Consider the following 24795-nt stretch of genomic DNA (forward strand, 5'->3'; position numbering starts at 1 on the left):
TTTCAGGTGTACAAGATAGAACAATTGATGTTTACTCTTTTTTAATTACATGTACCCGATCGGTTGCTGACCTGGAAGTGACCCAAATAACAGATGGATTTTCGTCGAATTGTCACATGACCGACAGCGAATCGTGATTACGAACCAAAAACGAGCGTTACGAGTATTAATGCAACATTCCTGCGTTCCTCCCTCCCCCGCTGATGGCAAAGATCGCTCTGTCCCGTTTTATTTCCGTTTTAATTTTTTTCGTTCGGCGAGCGGGCTCGGGCAAAGAGGAGCAGAGCATATTTCTGAACGCAGCGGGACGTATTACCCAGCCGCTCGTCCGATAATGTGTTTCTGATTGCCGGCGCGTCTAGATTTCGCCCACACCGGAGCCCCTACGCGACGTAAATCCACCTTCGCGAAATATTACGTCCTTGGATCCCCAAGCAGGCTCTCCCCAACCAAGCCGTTTCAATTTTTTTCTTAATCGCGGTTTTCGTTGCCCCTAGACGTTCACCGATCGACTCGAACACCTTCCGTTTCTAATCGCGAGCTATGTTTGCTTCCCATCTAAACTTTCGGTCCAATTCCTCGAGCAAATAACGCCAACGATCGATTCAAGGATACGCTTCTGGAGAAAAAGATAGCGCACGTGCGCTATCATTAGGTTGAAGGATAGATCGAGAATTCTCTAAATGCGACGAATAATACATCAACATCAGCTCGTAGTTTAAATACTACGTATCGGGTGTGGGGATTAATTACGTGCCTTCCTGTGATAAATTTAACATTTATTCAAAAAAGAAAGAAGGAGAAAGAGAGAAGATGCAATTGTAAAACCAAATGTCGAAGCAATCTGTGTGATTCATTACTACGATGGTTGGTACATTTATGTAACAAAATGGCAGGTAAATATTTCTGTTTAAATCAGAGTTATAGATAATTAAATATGAAGGCAAAGGATTAATTTCTACGCCTAAGAATTGTCAAGTACATACACTTACTGTAATCTGTTAAAAGAACAACAGTAAGCAAAATTTGAGACTACACCTAATAATAACAAACTAGAGTTAATGCTTCTGTTAAAATTTAGAGATTTACGTAAGGGTAAATAAATTACGTGCCCTCTATATGTGGCATGTCCAATTTTACACTCCTGAACAAAAAGATAATGATATACAGGGAGTCCCATAAGTATTCGTAGCCTTTATGTCTATTGAAGAAATTTGTCTAAATTAAATAACATGTGTGAAAACAAATTTCACACTATAAATGTGTACATGAATGAACTTTACATATGTATATATTTACAATGAAACATTTATTTAAAAACATCAAACCTATCACTTAATTTAGACATATTTCTTCAATAGACATACAGGATACAAATACTTACAAGACTGACTGTATGAACATTAGCTCTAATCTACTATGCAACTACAAACTAAAGCTAACGTTTTCGTTTAGATTTAAAGATTTGCGTGAGAATAAAGACATTCTGTGCACTGCGTATATTGCACGTCTTATTTTACTCTCCTGGACAAAAAGATAGCACATGTGTGCTACTATTATGTTCTCAAGGAAAAAATCAGAATCCTATAAATACGATGAATGATACATGAACATCAACTCGTAGTGATGTACTATATAACTACAGACTAAAGCTTTCTTGTCCTTTCTCGTATTTATCGACAAAAATCGCGAAATAGACGATGGCTATATGATATCACACTTAAGTTTCCATTCTGATTTCTTAGTCTCTTTTTGTGTTTAAAGTTGGATAGACATAGTGTTTCAATAGACAATCCATCTTAGTACTATTTCATGTATTCATATTTCAAAAATGGGACGCCGAACGAAATTAAACAAAGAGGAAATTCAAGTAATTTTGACATTGAGGAAACAAAATATATCAGTTTCGAAAATTGTCAAGTCTGTGGAGAGAAGCCGAATAGTTATTTACAGCTCATCGAAAGATATGAATAATTATGGTACGAAGAAAAGCAGTAAACAACCTCTAGCGATTTCTATAGGTGTATAACATAGTGTAACAAAATATCGAAGCATTTTTCGTAGAATATTAATAACAAAATTTGTTTTATCGTGGTGAATAGCTTCAAATACATTTAACGAAAGCATAAATACCAGGAAACAAAGTAATAATTGGTATATATATATAACTTATATATATAACTTTATATCTATGACTGATGCTATTATCGATTTAATATTATTATTAAATTCATCGAAATTGGAGCAGATATTAAATGAACATAATAAAAATCATAATGATAATACTGGATGTACCAAATCTAACGTTCCTTTATTAATAATAATTAAACGTCATTGTTTCAATATATCGTACATACATCTATCGATTAAAGTAATCTGACGAACACAATCTATAAGCAATTATTATTACATAATTACCAATAAACCGTATTTTGATAATGAATCTATACTTAATACTAAATATAGAAAGTATAAATGGATATGCAATTTCTATTTAAATAATAATAAATCTATAAAAAATTTCTATTTCAATCTGATGTATGCAAATAATAAAGATGACCTGCGTGTGACCCATGTGTTGCGACATGTGCTAACCAAGATGTTGCAGAGTGTTTCGACCGTATTAATAATTAAATACCATCTGTCATAGTGTCTTCATCCATGGAAACATATCGACAACTTAATTCGTGCGTTCAGAAAGAAATGATCGAAGAAAAAGAACTTCCCTTTCTCCCGGAGTAAGGTTGCTTCCTTCCGAATTCTCATCCACCATTCCCCGCCGTTCGAAGCGTTTGACGGAATTCTGGATCAAATCAGTCATTCGAGATCGCGCGCAGAATCTAGCCCGATGACTTTGACAGATTCCCCTAATTACCCGTCCGCATATCCGAGCGAAAGCAGAGCGGATAATCGCGCACGGAATCGTCGTAAATAATTTCTCTCCAGGCTCGACACGATGTTTAATAATAATATTGTTTAATACGGCTCTTTGAGGGGCAGCTTATTGACGAAAGGTGGTGCACGCCGTCGCTGGCACGAATTCACCGCGGGGAATGGCGTCATTATTCCACGACGCGTCGAAGCGGCCGTTTTTAATGAGATCCTACAATATTTAAGGCGACTCTCGAGAGATTTTACGCCATCGCGTTGTCACCGTGAAACACGTTGAACGTGTCACAACCGTGTCCGCTGACGATCGATGCGAGAGATATTTTCCCTCCGACGCTGCAGCGTCCCAAATACCGACGCCTTCGTCCGCGACGGCATTCGAAATCGTTTCGTCGAAACGACCGTCCGCTCGCAAATAACCGAACAACCACGCTATCGGACCAGTTTACTTCGAATTCGCACGCAGTGAGTCAAAATCACGAATATGTAACTATAAGGAAAGTCTGTGGTTTTGTTTTTTGAAATATTTTGCTAGCGATGATTCCAAAAAGTTTCCGCATTAATAATTTTGTTTGTGCTGCAATAATCGAAAAATTATAGAGAAAAGTTGCGAAATTGGGTTTGCTTATACAATTTTTTTTTTTTTTTAATAGAGGCTATACGTGCCATCGACTGCAAGGTCATTAGCGACGAGCATATTCCACATTTTGTGGTACATGTCTATCAAATAATCTATTCATAATATTTTATACGTGATTTTTAGATGTGGAGGCCAAGTTTGGGTTCAGTTTATATTTTCGTCTTTCTGTATCGTATCTTATTTTAGAGTGGCCCGTTCTAAGTTTGGTTATGATTATTCTTTTCTGCTCAAGTTGTGCGGTATAATTTTTTTAATATTAACGATATAATAAAATTTTCAGTGGCTAAAGATTCTTTGATCATCATGCATAAAATTACAATGAAAAACATTTTTTAATTTACGAAAAAATATAAACAATGATGATTCAGAAAAGGAGCTCCAATTTCTTACATTGATCCCGTAGAGAATCTATTAACTCAATCACTACAGTATTCAACGAATCCTTCAAGTACATGGTTAATTTTGTCCAGAGCAAAGTCGAATATCTCACAACTTAATTAGTGTAATAGAACCTCATAATATGAATACGGTAAACTATGGTGTAAAACTGATCCCATGAATTTCAATTTTTCGAGCCAAGGTAGAACATACTCTAAATGTTGTAACCTAGTGTACATTTCGTGAGACTATAACAAAACAATTATCAACGTTGATACGCTTTTGCGACGATTTATTTAAATAATACATAATACTCTTTTACTAAATGTTTGCGATTGGCGCCGCTTCGCTACTTACTGTACGTCATCGCAAGCAAAAACAGATCAGTGGCATCGGTTCGTTCCAAGTCCCCGCATGATCAATACATATGTACAGACGAGTCCGCGTCTACAAGTCGGATTGATCGTTAGAGGTACGTTTGATACATAACTAGAGGAATATCGAGGCTCAGAGGAGAATCGAGGACGATGGATGTCTAGAGACGTAACAAATTATCGGTTATTAATAACACGCTTAGTCTGCTCGTGCTTGGCCACGTTTCCGTCTCGCATCTTTCCTTGCGCGAGACGAGTTCGGTTAACCCCCTCGTGCCCATCGTATTGTTTTCGATACAAACCAGTTTCTGGCAATTTATACTACAAGTACGTTATCAACCGTTAGTTATCATTGCATGAATTCCAATAGAGCCTCCCGTATTCGCACTAATTGCGAGAGAAAAGTGATCGGATAAGGGAATTTTCAGATAATACAACAATCACATTTTTTAATACGAAATTTAAATTTATTCAAATAGAAAAAATGTACAATTTGTGTCAGTATTTAAGAATCTCGTATTCCTTTACTGCTAAATCACATAACTTCTTCAACTTGAGTGACTGTGGATAGAGTTACATTCTTTTTGTACTTCACATCACTGTAGCTCCTTCACAAATGCCACGAATGCTTCGGCACATCCTCGTCATTAGTTTTGTTTACTTTACCAGCCGTTGAAAAATTTATGTTTTTATTTTATATATTCATTAATTTATTCATTAATTAGAAAAAAAATGTTTACATAGTTCGGTTAATGGGGGCTCTACTAAACTTGTTAAGATCGGTATACAGACGATTTTTTAAACTGATGATAAATCAATCTTGAAACTAATCTGCAAGATATATTTTATTTTCGCAATCTCATTATACCTGTCACAAAATAGATTGACGAGCACTAGAAAAAGAAAATAATATTGACTGCGTCTTGACGTGTGTACGGTCATCTACAGGGTGGTCATCTTCTTGTATGACTTTTTTCTGTTTCTACATTAAACGACGCCCTTTTCTTTGAAAAAAATGTTGAATGTCAATTTTAATACGTTTTAATTATTGAAGAATTAGTCTTCTCTAACGTTAGTTCAATTTCTCTATAAATATTACTACAAATGTCATCGATTCTCATGATTTCTATGTTGATTCGCGGTACAACCACAGTTTATAAATCTAATAATAACTTCAGTAATCAAACATGAGTTCGAAGGACGTTCAAATATCAACGATAAACGACTTTTTTCAAATAAAAACATGTTAAATACAATATAATCTCACATTATTTTTAATCTAACGGTTACTGGCACTTAGTGGTACCATCATCTTGGAAATCTCGTTTAACATTGGAGAAAGTGATCACCTCTATTTTTCAGGTGCAATAGTTAAATCCCATTTTAAATACTGAGATGATCCTCCTTCACCTGTATCTATCAGGAAATTCTGAACTCCAAACGGAAGCAAGCCGACTACGGAATTACTTTTTTTGGAATTGCAAGAGTAATTTGTCTTTTATACACCAGGAAGTTTTAAGAGCAACGGAGCTGACCAACCAGAGTCCCGTATTCGAAAGCTACAGATGGGCAGGTAAGAATGCCAAACGATTAAATCGGCGTTTTCGAGCTCGATCGACTTTTTGACGCGTTCGATATGGGCACCGCGCGTAATTTAAATACTCGATGATTGATGGCGCAGTCTAGTTGGATAATGGTCACCTACGTACGCGATTTACATCTCGCCGGTTTTCAGGCACGTCTGTCAAGGTCAGAGTTCCAAGCACTCGGCAACGAATCGATTAATAATGCCTCGTCGGCTGTGCCGGTCTTAACGCGTACGCTATTCCTTCCCTCTCTATATATAGAGCTAGAAACCGATGAGGATCACGGATGAACAAGGCTGCCGCTGCGAGACGGTGCTTGCTTTGATTTCGCCGCCGGAAGACCTACACCTTCGATCGCGTGCAGGTGTCTGATGGACCTATGGTTCATTTTCCATGGATATGACGAGACGTTGGTGACGACACTTTCGGTGGAATTAACATGTGACTTCCACGCAGGTTTTCCATGGCCTCGACGCTTGCTTAACTCCGTGGACTGCACGTGCTACGCAAGTCGAAAGCTTTTTTGTTCCAGAATTGAAAATGTACGCGTTGACACTCGAGACTCTTCGCAAGATGTGACAGAACAAATTTTACAAGCTTTTTGTATTCTCTATCAAACGTGTAAAGAAATGTCTGTTGACACATTTTCTAAGGAATATTCCACTCACGAAAACTAAATAAAAAATACCGAAAGAATTGAGTATATACTAAATAAAAGCAAAGCAAACTGTCTGAGAATGTAAGCAATATTTTGTTGCATTTCACAACTCATAATGTTTAAAGTTCCTGTATATGTATATAATTTTACAAAAACGATTAACCTCATATGTGGTTAGGTCATAAAGTTCTTTGCGCATTTCCATGCGACACCTCTGACTCGTGCTTTTCATATTCACACGTTATCGTAGACTAATATGTTAATAAACAATATAATTGTCTAGGATGTTTCTAGAGTCTGGACACAGGAAATATTATATCAGCTAATAAATGTCACACTTGGAAAATTTTCCTTATTTCCTGTGTCCAAACTTTAGGGACATCCTGTGTATGTACATCTGTATATCATCTGTTAATAAGCAGAATTATTGTTCCCTGAAAATATCTACAAAAAGAATTCTTGGTTCGCTGGTCACGCGTATATCGAAACATTTGTCAGCGCAGGAGATTAACCCATTCACGGCCAGACAAATTTAAAGCGTTTTGTCTTGGGCGCCAAGATTTAATACAGATCTGTAATCTAGGTTATTATTTTATTAATACAAAGTGATATTAAATTTGTTGTTTTCAAACGAAAATTGACGATCTTCTTTTGCAATAATTCGTGACTAAAAATGCTAAGGTAATTTAGTCGTCCAACTGTTAGCTCTTTCTAATGAAACTGTCGCCGAGTGCAAAGTGATAACTGTGAGACTAAGTGTTAAGTTGAAAAATAAACCGAAATTGTTGTACTCACCGTTCTATACAGGTGGATCCAATTCTCGTTACCTGAGAACAAACAAAAATCCGCAGATTAGAAAGATTAGAAAGATACGTTAAAAGCTCTTAACTAGAAAATCCTTTATTCTAACAAACATGTTATCACGGTAGATATCGACAGGTGTAGAAGGAGGGGCAGCAGGAGGAATAATGAGCAAATTACAGCAATTTATTAATTTATGAGTGATGTCCACAGCGTTGCCGGCACATTCTATCCAGATAGGAAAATTTAGCATCAGTTATGAGTGATAAAAATGTCGTGCGTGGTTCGACCTAAAAGTTGAAAAGGTTGAAGTATTAAGAAATCGTAGACGGTAATAGCAACAAGGAATTGCAAGGTTACGGTGTCCTCTCGCGGAAGGGTATACGTTAAATATCGTGTCAGGGTCCCCTGAAACATTCATTAACGGGTGGCCAGCCGAGATCCACTTTCCTCGGTGCACCCTATTCGCAGAGGCAAACCACTCGAGCCCCTCCATCGTACGGGGGTCCCTTCTTACGTAATCCGTCTGTTAAAATATCAATCTCAACGTTTCACTCTTTGCACAGCATTCCGTGCAGGGGTGGCCCCGATCCTCACCCTCTTCACTGTCTGGACGAGGTCATCAAAGATGCAGCAGCAATCAGCGGAGCTAGTCGAGCGGACGGGCAAGCAGAGAACCGACAACCGACCTGGACCCCAGGGATGCACGCGGGATTTTCTTTGAGCATCTAAATCGATCCCTCCGCCGGAGGAAAATATATTCGGCCGTCGGCCAGCCCTTTCGGTCGCGAGCTTGCTCTCTGCGACGAAAACATTTCGAGCCCACGTGAATCCACGGTTGGACTCGACTCTGCAATTATGCCCTAACGACAGGGGGAAAATCCGCACTGACAGTTCCTTGAACGCGAATAGCTTCCTTGTTTACCTCCATAGCCTTCCTTTGGAACTTCTCTGGGATCGTTGATCTACAACATCTTATGTTGTTGACTGCTCGTGGGATATTAACCCTTTACATTGAAGAGATTCTGCTTCTATGGATAATTTTAAGCCTTTGCGGAGGGCGTATATATACGCCTTCGAGGAATAGGCTCAAAGGAATGTTTATATTCGGTAAATCAATTTTTAAAAAATATCAGCTTGTAGGGGATGATGAGTCGAAACACTTTTATATTTACAGTTTATTCATAGGATGCTTTGTTTCGAAAATAAAAATTGAAATGGACGTCTCAATGCTAACAACCAAAGAATATACTATTATAACTCTAACGTAATACAGTATTATCATTAATATAAGTTCTAATGTTAATGTATGTAAGTTAAAAAGAACATATATACCATCAGGTACAAATTGCGAGGTACACAACTGTATGCTGTTATTAACCTAACCTTGATCACATACTCTGGCGTACATACACAGTATTTAAAAAGAAAATCGTAGATTTGTTCCCAAAATTTGAGAGAATCGCATTTACCGATATGATTATTTTCGACGTTGATATAATACCATTAACATTCTCCTGTACAGTCTCGGTGCGATAGTCAAGCTATTGACACGGGACGTCTTACGTTTGTCACGTTGCTTGACTTCTCTAAAGCTTTCGACATGTTTGATCATGAACTGCTGATTACCAAACTCCAAGCTATTGGCTTGTCGTCACTGTCTACCTTGTGGTTATGTTCATACCTAACTAATCTCATACAGTAGGTGATGACCAACGTCAGTACTCCTCAATTCCCATCCGTTGGCTCGATTACGAATGGAGTACTGCAATGATCCATACAGAGCCACTTAGGGGCCCGTGCATCTCATCTTTTGCAAGCGTATTGTACGTTAAATGAAATCTCTGCTTACGTAATACGACTTATTTTTGGAAGAAAAAGTATTATTATTGCATATAATTCAGAATGTCGTTAAATTCATCAAGGTCCGCCTTATAGGTGACGTTGCTAATCGTTTGGTGAACAGTCTCCAATTATTCGAAAGCTTATTAATATCTAACTAACCGAACAGTAATACTTCTTCTTGTAGCAAAAATATCACCTTCTTTTTTTTATCTTTCTTGTACCACATTACATGATTTTTGTATACATTTGTATGTCTATAACTGATAGAATTCCTTGTTCCAAGTTGAAAAATCGGATTAATAGTCTTAAATCGAGGGTCGGAAAGAAATTTTATTCCAAGTAGTCTTTTTTTGTCTAAGAATTCATATCTTCCTTGAGGACACAGTCACAATGATATTAGACATTCTTTTAAGGCTTTCACATATTATAAATTATAAATTTAATTATATTTGCAAACATACTTCTGAAAAATCTTTAAAATATTATAAGACACAACATGAAGTTATTAAAATGTTTTAATCTATTAACAAACTAAAATCTAAGTATAGCTCCATAAAGTCTAAGGATTAATCTTCTAATAACTTCATCGATAAAATGCGTCAGGGCAAAAAGTAATTGTGCTGCTCTGTTTGATAAAAATTGCTGTTGCAATTATACTACCCAATTAATTCCAATATACCACCATGTTCATGATTTTTTTCGAGGTGGTACATAAGCAAAAAGCTATTTTGTGATGGATTCATATTTATTGAAGGGTAGTAATTATATTTGAATTCATTGACAGACTTTTAAAACAATTGGATACATGATTTACCTAAATTTTGCTTTCATTAATATACATGCCCTTATCAACGTACACAGTGGCAAATACTCGAGGCATTTTAGCTACCAATTATTCCAAAGTGTCAGCTTTGACTGTCTTCCATTTCTTTCACAGTATATCCCACAGATGATTTTTAGTCATAATTTATTCTTCTCCTTTTGTGGAGATCGTATACTGTTTTGTAGTAAATATCGTTGCCTGGGAAGTTATGAATATCGAATATTTCACGACAACTATGTATATGCTGATATAATTTGAATGAGAACAGTCATCCTTTACAATAATAGTGTGTCTTATATACATATGTATGACCATCATTAATTATGTTCGTCTTTCTTTGGAAAGGTTCCTAATGTAATGGCGTGTTGAAATTCATGGCCGGTAGTGTATAACAGTTCTTGCCTGGTGGTTCAATGAATTGCTAATGAATTTGTACTCCAAAATTTTTAATCCAAATTAATAATGCGAATTGCTCAAATATCACCGTCACACAGAAGCCGTCCGATCGAACCTCGTTGTGCTCGAGAACACCCCACGGGACGATTTACGGCGTCTTTAATAAATCCTTCGGAAGCCATCAAAGTACTAACGATGATCGGCTTTTCGATGGATTGGTAGTCATTAGTGGATCTTACTATGTATCTGTACGAAATATTTCAATCATTATTTCTATTCTTCTTGACATTACTTTGCCTTACAGAACACCTTAGTTTGCGTTATCGTGACTCTGTACATTACATTTTCGTTAGTGTTGCTTTTTGTACACGTCTGTTGTACGCTAGGATACCTCAGGGTTGGTAAGGCTGTACTGTAGCTGCGTATGCGCATGTTGCAGCCCCCGAGGGCGCACCTTATGATTTCCACCAAAAATCGTCCCCCAGTCAAAGGGTTAACAGGCAACGTTCCGTCGCGCAGGGTCGTCGTTGAAATCACTGCCTGTCGCCACCCCCTCGATCGCTGGCACCCAATCCTCCCACCCTGCGAACGCCGCGGGAGGGGACGGGGTACGAGGGCAAGCGCTCTATTAAAAATGCAATATTCTCGTTAATCCGCACCGGTATGTGGTACCGGCTAATTAGCGAGTACGGAGGACAGGGATGCATACATACGCGCAACTCCCCGTTGTCATGCAAATACCTCATGGTGGCCGCATGAAACACGCCCATTCAACGTACGCTCGTGTGGACCGCGACCGCGCGCTCGCGGCCGTATGCCCATTATATTCGACACGTATTAATAACGAAACAAATATTGCTTATCGAATATTAAATTTTGTCGGTGTCTCTGGCATCGCGACGCATTGTGAAACACGAGATTCGAACCGTGAAATCGGATTTCGAATTGAATGTGCTTCTGTGGTGGGTGGTAACGTCGTATTATACGCCACCCTGTAGAAGGAAATTTGGAAATTCTTACGTCGACTTTGGATAATGATAACTAAACGCAAAGAGTTCTATAATGACGGATAGCATGATAGGACATATTATTTTTATATGATTGAATATTACGAATGCTTATTTACACAACTGTCGTCTGTTATTATTGCAAAACCTACTAGTTTATTATGGGAAAGTGTCTAAGAGCCAAAATACGATTTTTTAATTGTATATCAATTTTAAATAGATTGTAATCTGCACTTGTTGTAACAGGACTTATTACAGAAATGAGGATGTACCTTAAGATATGTCGTAGAACTTCTTTAACCACGTGAAAGGTCAAAAATGCAATCCCAATTTATTTTCTCTAATATCTCACCTTAAGGATAAACGTCTCTCATTCATATTAAAAAGTCTTATCACCCAAATGTAGGTGACACGACCTTTAACATTAAGACTACCATGCCAGTCAATTTTATCCATGTATTTTAAACTTATTCGTAAAATCATTCAAACTATTAACAGTAGTTTTACTACAATTTTTGGGGACAATTATCGTAACAGAGAATTAATATGATTGATAAATCAATATGCTCCACCTCCCTCTAATTACAAAAATATAATTGGATCCATGGTAGATATGTGTTGTCTCTAGTAGTATAATACCAAAGTACACGTTTCCGCAAACTTCTAATTTTTTCGTGTCCCTCGTTTTCCGCTAAAGGTGGTCCGCATTTTATAGACCATTATTGTCTAATGAGAATAAATACCTGGACACAGTGAAAAAAGTTCAAAATCACGATTTATCCGATAAGAGCATCGTCGTTCAAGGGTCCACGACAACCAATGAAAGAATCATCGTTTCACGATACTTCCAGGACATTCAGTAGATACGCGTGCAGCGGTGCTCGTACGTGGCTGCGAGGGACGGTTGAGTCCGGGGGTGGGTTATATCAATAAGCATCGAACGGCCACGGAGGACGGCAGGGAGCTGTTGATTAAGAGCGAGCACAATGAGGAGATATCCTCCGAGAAGGGAATGCGTCTGCGATGGATCCCCACGAGGGGACTCCCTCTGGATCCCTCCTTCCACCAGCGCCTCCCTCGGCGTGTCTCTGCTCGATCTGATCTCTAGCCAGCATGAGAGGACTGTTAGACGCCGATTACTGCCGATCCCGGCCAGTACAATGGCCTCGTCCCTGTCGTCGAACGGCCTGACTGGGTCACCTTGTCGCGTGACAGAACGAGGATTCAGTTGTTCGAGCGGAAGTTGTACCTGCATTCTATGGAAAGCATGGGTTGCAATGGTTACGTCCATTCACGGTAGAGAGGCGGTACTCCCGCACAACTATAGCCGAGTAGAGGATTACTGAAATTCTTCAAGAATTGCGGATGGGCCTGGGAATTCTATCGTCAATTGGCTAGTTTTATCTGGATCGACTCTAATTGGCCAGCAGAAAAAAAGCGAGGATATTGGTTAATTGAACTCGAATCGACCTGGTCGGAATATTCTCTGGATCAGTGGTTCTCCAACCGTCTGTAACTATTGGTTTTTTGGAACATATTCTCCAACTACCACGCAAAGAGTACTTGGCAACATATTAAAAAAAAAAAGCTCCATTGTAAAGACGATTTTTTTATCTTTCTAGATTTACGGCAGAATTTTGAAGAAAGAAAACCTTGATGTACAAAAATTGAATTACTTAATCTGTTTGCTAGACAAACATAAACATCAACGTGGTGCTCACAGGTTTCAGAAATAATAATTTGAATAAGACACTTGAATTGAATGTTCCCCCTACATCGATGTCGAGGAAACTAACCCTCTCTTTCTTTCCCACTTTATCGAGTTCATATATTCGAAGTATGTAACGATGTTTAGTCTTATTTAGATACTTTCTTTAAGCTACAATTTGTATTCAGCGTCTTACTGTTTATACCCCAACCATACAGCGCGTGTGCAAGAGAACACGACATTCGAACGGACGACAGTTAGTTTTGTGTTGCCGAGTAAGCAAGAGTGCTAAGTGTGGTACATTACTCTGTGGCTGAACTCATCAATTAATAATAAGTATCTGTATCAATTATTCCGTAACTTGTGTGCCTCTTCTGAATTTTATTCCCTTTAACTCATTCGCGAATACACGTGCCAAACTACTATTTAACAACACTTCCTTCTCGATATAGTTACACACAAACAACAATATGCGTCTGGCAACAACCCGTTTACAATGAAACTCACTCATCATTTGCAGTCAGCGTGTTAAATCCCGCTTCGAATACAATTAATTCGCTAAGTTAATATCGCAAAATGAAGCAAGGAACTCGTGAATCATACGACGCTGAATCCCACGAGCTCGATGTCATCAGGCGCCACGCGTTACAGAGTCGATTTCCCTTCGAAATTCCTGCCAACAAAGTAGAATCGCGGATACCGACACGGTTCCCGAATGCGTGGTCCAAGTTGACCCAGCATTTCGGTCGAATGGACAGTTGACGCGGCCCTGAAGAATTCTCCCAACGGCAAGATGAATGAGAGAAGAAGAGGGCACGTTCGCGGCGGCAAGTTGCAGGCCCCTAAATTAACAGTAATGAAAATTGGTTATCAGTCGAAGCGACATCCTGCAGACCGAACAGTGTTACCAGCACTGGAGCGCGTAATATCCCATTGAGGACGAGCGGACGGCGAGCACGGTACTGGGATTCGGGTGCACGGGAAGCGGATCACGTTGACACAAAGCGGCCGTAATCCGTTTATCTTCTCTCCGGGCACTCTGCGCCCACGTGTTACGCTTCGCGTTATTCGAGGATGGCCCTGCCGTCAGCCTCTGGCTCTCTCCTCTGCCGCCCCTACGCTCCGACCACCCACCACCTACCACCCGCAGCCTCCGCACCCTTTGCACCCTCGTTGTTCTCGTTTGATGCTCGCTACTCTGTCACAGAAACGGCCAGGATCTGTACGCTGAAGAGTCATCGATACCAGTCACTGATCCCGTTCGAGGAGAGATCTCATTTCGTCGGGACATTGACACACGCGGACACGCTCCAAATCGCCTGGAGATTATTGCCACGACCCGGATCAGTTCTCCCGGTAAGGAATCGAACGGTTACGGAATCATCAACGCTGTTCCCAAAGAGGCTTCTTGTTCTTTTGCATTAAGAGCCTATAAAAGGTGTCGTCGATGGGCGATAGACTTTACCAGAAATAAAACAAATATAGGAGCCAAGAGCGATTGGCTAGCAGGAAAAAAGTGAGGATATTAGCTAATTGAACTCGAATCGAGCTGGTCGGAATATTCTCTGGATCCAAAATTCCTTACAACTGCTCAAGACTAGAGTTTAAACGAGAACTCTAAGAAGCCTCGTGGAAATGTAAAAATGGAGAGCTATGGTTTTCTCATACTCTTTCCTAGTCGGCCCAATAGAGGGTCCGTTAGAAAAAGAACCCCCACTAGTGGTACTCGTACTAATAATCAATTATTAGACGCCGTTTGTTGTTCTACAAATAAACTGGTGATAATTCTTTTGCATACTTTCTTCGACGATAGTTTATGAAATGTGCGACCTATATGAATCGGAGAACGAAGAGAGAGTTCGTTATTAGAAGTCTAGTTTGTTGTCAGTTTTCGTTAAAATTAATTAAAAATTTTTCATATGTGTACAATACATTTTAGGATATTTTTTATATTTGCAAAAATACTGTTTTCTTTTTACTAAAAGTATAAATTGTATGAAGAAATCGAAATCATCTTCATGCGATCTTTTTTAATATATTTCCCCTACTTCATGGAATAACAATATTGATAATGAATGAAACAGACATAACCGTATTAACATTCTGTACCCATTCCACTCGATGTAACACAGAATATTGTAAGTACGTAACTTTGAAAGAAATTAAGCAGGGCAGTTGTAAACTCAACAAAATCTTGTTCATACAAGAAATTTCCAAAGACTACGTCAGTTACTGTGGCTGTAAAGAAAGATCATTGAAAATTTCCTCGACACTGGTAAAAATGGAGAAGTCTCTTCTTAACATCGGACATTTTGTACAAAAACCGTTTCACCGAACTCGCATCGACTCGCAAGTTGCGAGTGGCAAGCGACAGTCGTCCGTTCGGCGACTCGTCCACGAAATATATTCTACCCACGCGGCGCGCGTCTCCGGCTGAATCCCCTTCGACATCTTTCTGAAAGGCCCACGAGGAATGTCCTTCGCGACACGTATTCCTCTTGAGTAATGACGCGGCCCCGAAGAAGGAATGCAGAAGGAGGTGTCTTTCACCGGGGATTTCATTGGTTTCGAACACAGCCAGCCTCCCCTTTCCTGTCGCCGTTTCCAACCTGAAAACGGCTTAACGAATGACGACGAGTCGTCACGCGTTTTGTCTCGTACCGCGGAACACATTTGTCTCGAGACCGGTTGCCGGATGGTTTTGAATCCCGTTGGGATCTTCGCGCGCATATATAACCTGGACGCCGCGGATCGCCCTTCTCCATCTCTTTCTACCACGAGCTACGCCTCTAGCTTCGTCTTCCTCTGGACAGAGAAATTCTCCGTCTGTTTCTCTTTTCATCGCGGTCCTCGGCCCGCCAGGATTCGGCTTGACGCGCGGCTGAAAGACGCCCGCTCCTCACAAAGGACTCCCTAATATATTACGCTTATTAATGTCCCGTCCTCGTCTATCTTTCCGCCACCCTCCTCGAGGATCCTCCTCGAATACGCAGCGAAAATATCCTGGTTGATGATAGAACGAGCAGCGCGATAGATGAGGGGAAAGAAAGTAGTACGAGACTGGTTGGATTTTTAGAAGTTCGATCTATCTTGGTTTCTGTGTCTGATTCTAACCCTCAAGGACTCCTCCCAAGCACAAGAGTAGCTAGCGTTGTAGTCCGAGTACTTCTCTCAAGTACGTGAACAATGACTGGAATGAAGAATCACGACATGCATATTTCTGTTTTACTCGAAAGTTTTTTAATTAAACTTGAATTCTCTACCTTCTCTCCTTGTCGCGCTAGTCATATTATATGCAAAAGGAATATATTTCTTATTATTCTCGCTGGTGTGTCGTCAGGCGATTTTTAAACGATTTTAGGATATCGTGGATGTCGGAGGGTTTAAAGAATTGGAATTCACCGGGGTTCGGAGATGATTCGAAGGATCTTAACGTTTATGATGTGAGTTTAATCGTGTCTTTATTTTAAGTCTGCCGATTTACAAAGTGTTACCGTTTTTATAGTCTTGATTATTAAACCGCCATACATGGTCATGCTGCAGGCGCGAGTGCTGCTAACTTGTCCTCGTGAGTCCTCGATGCAAAATATGTCGCTTTATTTTTGACCTAATTGAGTCATGATCTATGTATGTTGCAATTCGTGCATCTGGGCACATCATAACAAATGTGAATTTGATTGGATCTAGTTATGAATTCAATATTTTCAAAATACTCTTTGAGGAATGAAGTTAGTAATTCGCAAGGAGTGCTTCCTAATTTAGTCATAGATCGACTAAATGCAGGCGATGGCGTGTTTCGCAGAATTCAGGCTTCACGAAATATATTTTACGCGGAATTCAGGTTCACGGAATTAATTCTACACAGGATTCGTCGTAAACTGTTTACTATCACGAAACTTGCAATGCAAATTACGAACAAATTGTATGTATAAGTTCAATTCATGACATGCATATTCGCGACCGGCAGATGTTTTACTTTTCTAATACCGAGTATTGACGAAAATAATAAAATTCTGAAGCTAGACATCGCTGGAAATTTGTATCGTTCAAGCGAAGATAAAAATTACAAAATATGTTTTCAAATATGAATGTTGTAAATACGTAGTATATAAAATAAAAAGATTTTTGTAATTTGGAATGGAAACCAGAAATAGAATTTGAAATGACGTGAATGAAGTGAATTCACATCAGCGGTTGGGAATGTGTTAATGTAAGTAACAAAACAGCATTCAAGAAACATGTTTTTACGTTTCGGTTAATAGTTTTCATATAACGCGTTTAGATTTAACTTGTTAACAGACCAGGACCTCGACGTTGAACGTTGGTATCAGACGACAGGACCGCGCGAATTCGATTCCGCGCTGAGCTCAAACCAAGGAACAAGGGGTTGACGAAAAACCAACGCGAGCTCGTCCAGGATCCTTGCAGATTGGTCCATTCAGTTGGAGGCAACAAAAAATTGACGGCTTGGCATGGCCCATTCGATTTCTCGAATCGTGCGTTTCTCTTCTCGGCGTGCGTTGTTCGCGATTAATTGGACGACCGAATTGTTGTTTCGTTCAGCGTTGAATGGCTCCGCTCGATTTTTTTCTCCGCCAGGTCTGTACGCGTGTGGGTGTTTGTTTTTTAAGTGCCTACACGGCGCCGTGTGTCTGCGCCGTTTATATATACATATAGTTGTTGTTTTTTTTTTATTTCGCTTTCGCACGTTTTTCACCCCCTCCGGGGCCACTCTCGACGAAATTTCGCCAGGACCAGCCAGTCAGCCAGTCAACCAGCCACCCAGCCGGGTGAAATCTTTTATCGTTCACCCAAAGAGCCGACTGGGCACTCATCTCTCCAAATTCCTCTCTCCTTGCGGCTTTTTCTCGCTCTTTCTCTTCATTCTTCCCCTTTTCTTCGACTCCTTTTCTCCACCCCTTAGTGGTGGCGCCACGTGGATTTTCAATGCGGGCCGAACGCATAATGCACAAAAGTCGACTCATTCAGGCCACGGAAGTCGCTCGAGTTTAAACAAACGCCATCCAGTCACCACCCTCCCCCACCTTTCCTTTCCTTTCCCAGTTTCCTTCGTTCTTTCTCACTGGTTATTTCCCGCTCGAGCAGTCGCGCCCTGCACGCGAAAATACCAGGTTAATCTTCGCGGAGTTCGCTCGGCCGCATTGTAACCGGGAAGGCGACCGAAGGCGGCCATTATTTACTACGGAACAATAACACCCGTGGATGATTTTCATGCGTGCCGCTTAATACCCTCGCCACCGTCTCGATTTTCATCGAGAAAATAATTCGAGTCGCCGATCAATCGCCATTCGAATCGCCGCGAAACGGAAATTCAATGCCCAGCCTCGTTGTAGACGATCGCTGAAAGAGGTCTGCGCCGTGTACGAAAGAAGACTTGTTTTCCAGAGCGGAACAACTCTCATCTTCCCCGACAATTTACAAACAATGCGCTTCCAGCAGCCCGCGCCCGACGACCTTGTATTGTTCCCACGAAAATCTGCACACTGCCATCCACGATGTAGAAAACGACCCTCTTCGATCGTGCTCGAAATCTGCCAGACTGAGGATGGACTAAATATTGCCAACACCTGTACGCTCTGATAATGTTACGCCGTGGGGTATCGTGATTCATAACTAATATTCCTCTATTAACAACTAGCTGCACCCCGCGGTTTCACCCGCGTGGAACACTATTCTTATTCACGTAGGCGCAATAATTGCTGTAGTGTTTATGTAATTATGTAGTTAGGTGCTTCATAACAGCTGAACGCATTTAACTGGATGTAGAGATAGATTTTTAAATGTAAATGTTAACGGCGAAGTCGGTCGTATGACGAATGACCTATAATTCATTTCTCTGTGAGTATTTTCATTTTTCATTATTTCTTAAACTATGCGACCAAATAACATGCTGTACAGGGCAAATTTTATCTTTATGAAATTTTTCAGATGATAAAACGATTCTTTTTTATAAAGATTAACATATTACAAGGATCATTACCTTTACTTTTTTAATTTCACCTTATAGTTTTCAATTCATTTTTTAACATAAGAAACTTTATTGTGGTTTAAATATTAAAGCTATATTTAAATATTAAAGGTATATTGTGTCACTGACTTTGTTTTAGATCTATTAATAACCAATATTTTTGTAACACAATATTTACATGTACATGTAACCATTTAGGTAGCGTACGCCGATGAAATAGCCAAGCAACGCGTTTCTTCCCATTTGATTTACGCATTATGAGATTTCGAATTGACTTTACCTTTTTATAATATTAGTATAGAAAACAACAATATTGTCTTGGAACAATTTAAATACATATATCAGAAATTGTATTCTATACTAGTTGTATTTCCCGAATCGCGAATACAGCGAATCGCTGGCCATGATTAAATATATTTGGTGCTCGTAAGAATATACTACATTTTTCTTGGGTGTTTTATCTATTCTTCTGCTTTGGTTTGGGCGTGTGTACGTAAAATTTATTTGTTTTTTGTTGTAATTCTTATATTATGTCTTTGTCGACGATGACTCCTTCTCTGTAACATCTGAACTTGACTCATGTGCACTTTACTTTGGAGTTCTCGATTAATTTACTATTAATTAACTTGCTACATTATTCGGTTACAGAAAAATTGAGATAGCACCTACAGCTATGTTAACTCTGAATTTTTTACATTAGGGATAAATATCTAATATCATTTAACTACTATTACATTTTTCAGTATTATTGAAACTGTTCATTTAGAAAACATACTTTACATCTAGGATACAAATGCATCTTAGACCTTGGATTTTCTACAAAACATGAGAGTAAAGCACAAGACCAAAACAACTGCGAGCTCGGTAGTAAGCGAAGATGAAAAGGAGTCTCAGAGATCGAGGAAAAATCTAAAACCCTGGTCAGCAGAAGGGGGTTAGCAACCCTGTGGCCGAGACTAGGCTGCAAGAGTGGTGGCTAAGCGGAGCTAATCTCACGGACGTTCTCTCTGTCCGCGTGTTTCGAGTTGTACGCTGGGTGGCGGTTTGTATGGGTGTATTTGTTTCGCGGTATGGTGCACCATGGATAACAATGGCGGCTTGGATCAAGTCGGCGGCCTTTTTGAAGGCAGGTGCCCCCTCTTTTTTTTCCATAGGTCGGCTTTCTTTTTCCACAGCCACCCTCTTCCGCTCAGTTCCTTCCCTCGATTCATCTCCGTTCCTCGTCGGTCATCCTCTCTTCGTCTCGCGCCGGGAGATTTCGCTAATAAGCAACACTGGCAGCCCTAAGCTCCGAAAAACCGGGTACGATTATCGATTTATCTGCCAGCAGCCTTTCCGTCAGCTTACGTTCGGTAAGAGGACGATACTTCTCGTCGCGAAAGAGTGATCGGGAAGGATTAGGGACTTGGTCTTTTGGCGCCCAACCGTCGCCACGGACAGCGCTAATCGACTGGTGATTCTTCCAGCTGTGACGCTATTTGCTGGTACTAATTAGTCTCTTTACCGTCTGGGAGAATGAGGATTTCGAAACTGTGGAACCCAGGATATTGTTTCTCAGTATCTTGCTGCGCGTCGAATCGTTTCCGGGATACGAGATGAGAGATCAAACATTTTACTTCGGGGAAGACTAATTATACACATAATATAAAATTAGACACATAATAATATAAATATAATCTTTTCGTTAGACTATGTTAATTTATGTATGCTTGTAATTAGTTAATCATAATTTAAAGATTGAGAAAAGGCTCGTATAATATAACAAATTCCCAAAGCTTTCTCGTGATCATTCTCAGAATTTATAAATCTAAGTAAAAGTTTCTTACAATAAGTGTTGATTTAAATTTCCTTCTTCCAAGAAGAGAAACCTCTTCTTTTGACTTAAATGTGTTAGACCTAAACTATTTGTTGCATCAAGTTGTCTGGAAAGTCTATATTGATTTATAGTAGGTGGTACAGATCTGAATATATCGGAATGGTTGAAAACAAATAACATGTATACATCCCTTAAAAGTTGAAAGGTTGTAAAACAAAATTCAAACGTGCCTTTGAATTTTTCTTAAAAATTGCAACGAACTTCCTGGACAAGCCAATATAATATTTTTAAAACGTATCAGAAGATCACTTGAGCTTATCAGAACCAAATGTGTATGTCCAACGCGTAAGTGCTAATAAAGTGTGGAACCCAACCGAGGAACTTGGGACTCAGGACGCTAGTGGGATCTGTTGGGATCGAGATGTTAGGATCCTCGAGGAGCGTGGGCCGTGGACTGTGGTCGATCCTCCCACGCATGGGATCACGCATGCGTCGAGCCTCCCTTAAAACAATGCGCCGACCAATCTCGTAAGGTAAAGCGGCTCTTGTCCCATTGGCTGGCTCCTTCGAGTGGATCTTTTTTCAACGCGGCCACCATTCCACTCTCTCCGATCCCATGGAGTCCCACTTGCTCGATGAACTTTGGGATTCTTTGCTTTCCTTCTCATCCATTACGACTCGCAAACTTATTCTCGAGGTCTGATCATTTACTCGCGGTCCACACGGTGACAAGCTAAGAAATTTCGTCGAGTCACGTGGATCTTGTGCAAAACCAAAACAAGACTTTAGAACAGAAGTGGTTGCAAAAAGTAGAACGATGTTCTCTTTCCTTTTAACGATATCTCGAGTAACGTCGTCGACAATGTCGATAATTTCTATCGGATTGTGAACAATTTACAAATATATCTTCACCTTTTAATATTGCGGCATAGTGTATGCAGCTTTGTCTACAAGTGTCTTTATTATTGTTATTACTTATTACAAAGGAGACGAGCCTTTAAATATCTAAGAATAATGATACTGTATACAGATAGACTGTTAAACAAGAAATGTAATGATCAAGAAATGAGAAAATGGAACTTGTCAACTACTGAACTGCGATTAATGTTGCTCTTAAATATCTTGTAAACAATTAAGGAATCAGATTTTTTCTTTCGATCAACTGAAGTATCCATAATTGCATAATTGCATCGAAATAGATTCCTAGTGGTGATTGTTTTATGGGTTGTTACCTAAGTTACCATAGATTACCCTTTAATTTTCATTGCACAATTTTTGTTCTTTAAAGAGATTCAACATCATTGTACCTTGACTCAGGCTGTCACTGATTATTATTATTGAGATCCTTACATATACATATATATCAATAAAAAGATCACCGAGTGTGCCGCTGTACGACATCTCGATACACCTGATCTCTTTGTCTCTCTTCTTTATAAATAAAGATTATTAGTTATTACAACCCTATTCGATTTTTCCCAAACCCCTAACAATTATATGTTCACCTTTTTCCTACGATCTTTGTTTCTGGAAGAGTCGTAACATTACTACATTACTGTAAAATATTGTGTTCCTGGATTTTTTCGGAATCAATAAAATTGACGTCTACTTTATCAAAGTGGTTTTGCGTCGATGAGGAGGAACCGCGTATCGCAGGAGCTTCGTTTGAGCGCGAGAGTCCGGGAACTAATCGATATCTTCGGGGTCGAACGATGAATTTTAATTTCTCCCCGTTGGTTCCCCTATTCGGAATGCATAAACAGTGGTGTTTGCTGTTCCCGGTAATGGAAGGCCGGCGGGCGGGCTTGATTGCGTCGGCGAACGTGAAAAATTTACAAGAGGGCCAGTTTAGACACGGTTCCCTTTGCCGCTCGCGTTACGTGGAAAATTCGAACTTCGACCAAAGCGCGATAATGTGGAAACTGAAAGGTAGCAGCGGGTTCGTTGATTGAAATTGCACGTACTTGGGGCGCGATGTGAATTTCGGTAGAGCGCTTTTAAATCTCAACCAAATTTCTATCAAGCCGTGTTAAATCCCGCAAAGGATTTAAATTCGGTAGAAATGTCAATAATATGTGAAATTACTAAAATCATCTCGAATATGCTTCTCATATTTGGAATCCACTACAAATTTGTCATAGTGAAATGATTGAGAGTGTTCAACCAATTTCTTAAGGTACGTCTCTTATAAGATCGGTAGACCTATGGATATGGCATGTCGCATTTATGACAACATGCTGTGGACTATGCAAATACTCATTCTTAAGCAGCGTCGAACTATAGGCGACCTCATGCTGGTTTTTAAAATTATTAATCGAAAAATTTAATGTCCTAAAATACTGGATTTCAGAGAAGGCTACTTAGAAACAATAATATCCACTTCTCAGCATCAGTGACCATTTATTCAATCATGGTTCGTCTCTAAATTGAGAAAGAAGAGTCGAGTACAAATTCACTCTTTGTTCCCCCTCACTGTTCTAATTTTGAAACTTTTCTGGCGACTGTCAGGTGACGACAAATAGTGGTAGTAATCGATTGAAGTTCATTGCAGATTTTTCGATAGTTACAATGGGAATTTGTTCTACTACGACTCGTAACTTGTAACTGATCTTCATCGAACTTTCTGATCTTTCTACGCAAGACTCATCATAAACGTGTAGTTCCCAAATTAAAATTTATTTAAACCATCGTTGACACTAATTATCTTCTTCCCGTATAATTAACAATTTTTTGTAGCCATTATTGCTGTACTTTCTGCCTTAGTTCAACTACTACAGCATAATACGACAAATATACTCTTTTTTCATTTCCATTTTACTCTTCATCATTTTCATTAATCTGTTCGAAAGTTGATAATAAACTACGTACACATCGATCTTATATTTCCCTTGATAGCTATTTTCTACTTTAATTGTTACCCGTAACTGTGAAAATCCCAACAGTACACAAAATTATCATTGAAAATGCCGATTACTAGAAAATTAGGATTGCAAATTATCACATTGAAAGAAACTGTTCAGCTACGGTGCTGGCACAAATTAACTCCACCATTTTCTAACCACAGTCTATGAATCGACCAACCAAACTCCAACCACCTTATGAATATTTCTGACCTACTGCGACTTGGCGAAATGCAGAATGAAGCGTCAGACCCTGAATCATCGTCGAGAAGCAAGAGAAGAGAGCAGACGTGGTGGCCGCAAGTGGAGGTTCCCCTCTGCGAAACGTTTTACCGAAGGTAATGGCCGTGCCGGAAGCGAGATGACGCGTGACCCCAGACGGATGCATTAGACGCACTTCCGGCGGTGCGACGCCCGGCGCCCTCGTTCATCCGTGAAACCCAGCCGCTGCATCCCGCCTATCACGAGTCCTTCTAATGCGTTATTCGCGTGAATGTATCCTGAAATCCTGACGCGCTTTGGGGTTCGTCAGATTGTTTCGACCTTCAAGTAATTTGGAACTCCAAAAAAACCAAAATTAAAGAATTCAAGGTTCCACCTAATGAACGATGCAGTTTCACAAAAATTAGTCAAAAGTTAGGTGTGGTACTCGGGAATCGTTAGATTGTTTCGACCTTCAAGTAATTTGGAACTCCAAAAAAAAAAACAAAACGACAGAATTCAAGGTTCCACCCAATATACGATGGAGTTTCACAAAAATTAGTCAAAAGGTGTGGTACTATTGAGTCAATAAGTCTCTTTGATTCTGGGACAAGTATAAAAAAAAAACGTCTTTTTGTAATCTAACGAAGAACTTTAAAAGAGAAACTTTAATTTCTGTTTTTTATAAAACCTTGCAGATTTATAGAGTTTGCAAATACAAGTCAATCTATATTTATCTTTAAACATTGTAACTGAAGTTTAAGCTTTGGTAGATAGTTTCATC

General features: G+C 39.6%; 2 long non-coding RNA genes across 2 annotated transcripts in view; one reads left to right on the forward strand and one right to left on the reverse strand.

The window, feature by feature from the left end:
- Positions 1-24795, reverse strand: part of LOC128889511 (uncharacterized) — a 91936-nt gene that overhangs the window by 66031 nt on the left and 1110 nt on the right. The window contains exon 2 of the long non-coding RNA XR_008460461.1: positions 7321-7352. This is a non-coding gene — a long non-coding RNA (uncharacterized LOC128889511). The remainder of the gene's footprint in view (positions 1-7320; positions 7353-24795) is intronic.
- LOC128889510 (uncharacterized) lies at positions 2704-7150 on the forward strand. Its single transcript, XR_008460460.1, has 3 exons — positions 2704-3354; positions 5644-5854; positions 6017-7150. It is a non-coding gene; the product is annotated as an uncharacterized LOC128889510 (long non-coding RNA).

This window comes from Hylaeus anthracinus, unplaced genomic scaffold (assembly GCF_026225885.1).
Source record: "Hylaeus anthracinus isolate JK02 unplaced genomic scaffold, UHH_iyHylAnth1.0_haploid 11997, whole genome shotgun sequence".
Lineage (NCBI taxonomy): Eukaryota > Metazoa > Arthropoda > Insecta > Hymenoptera > Colletidae > Hylaeus > Hylaeus anthracinus.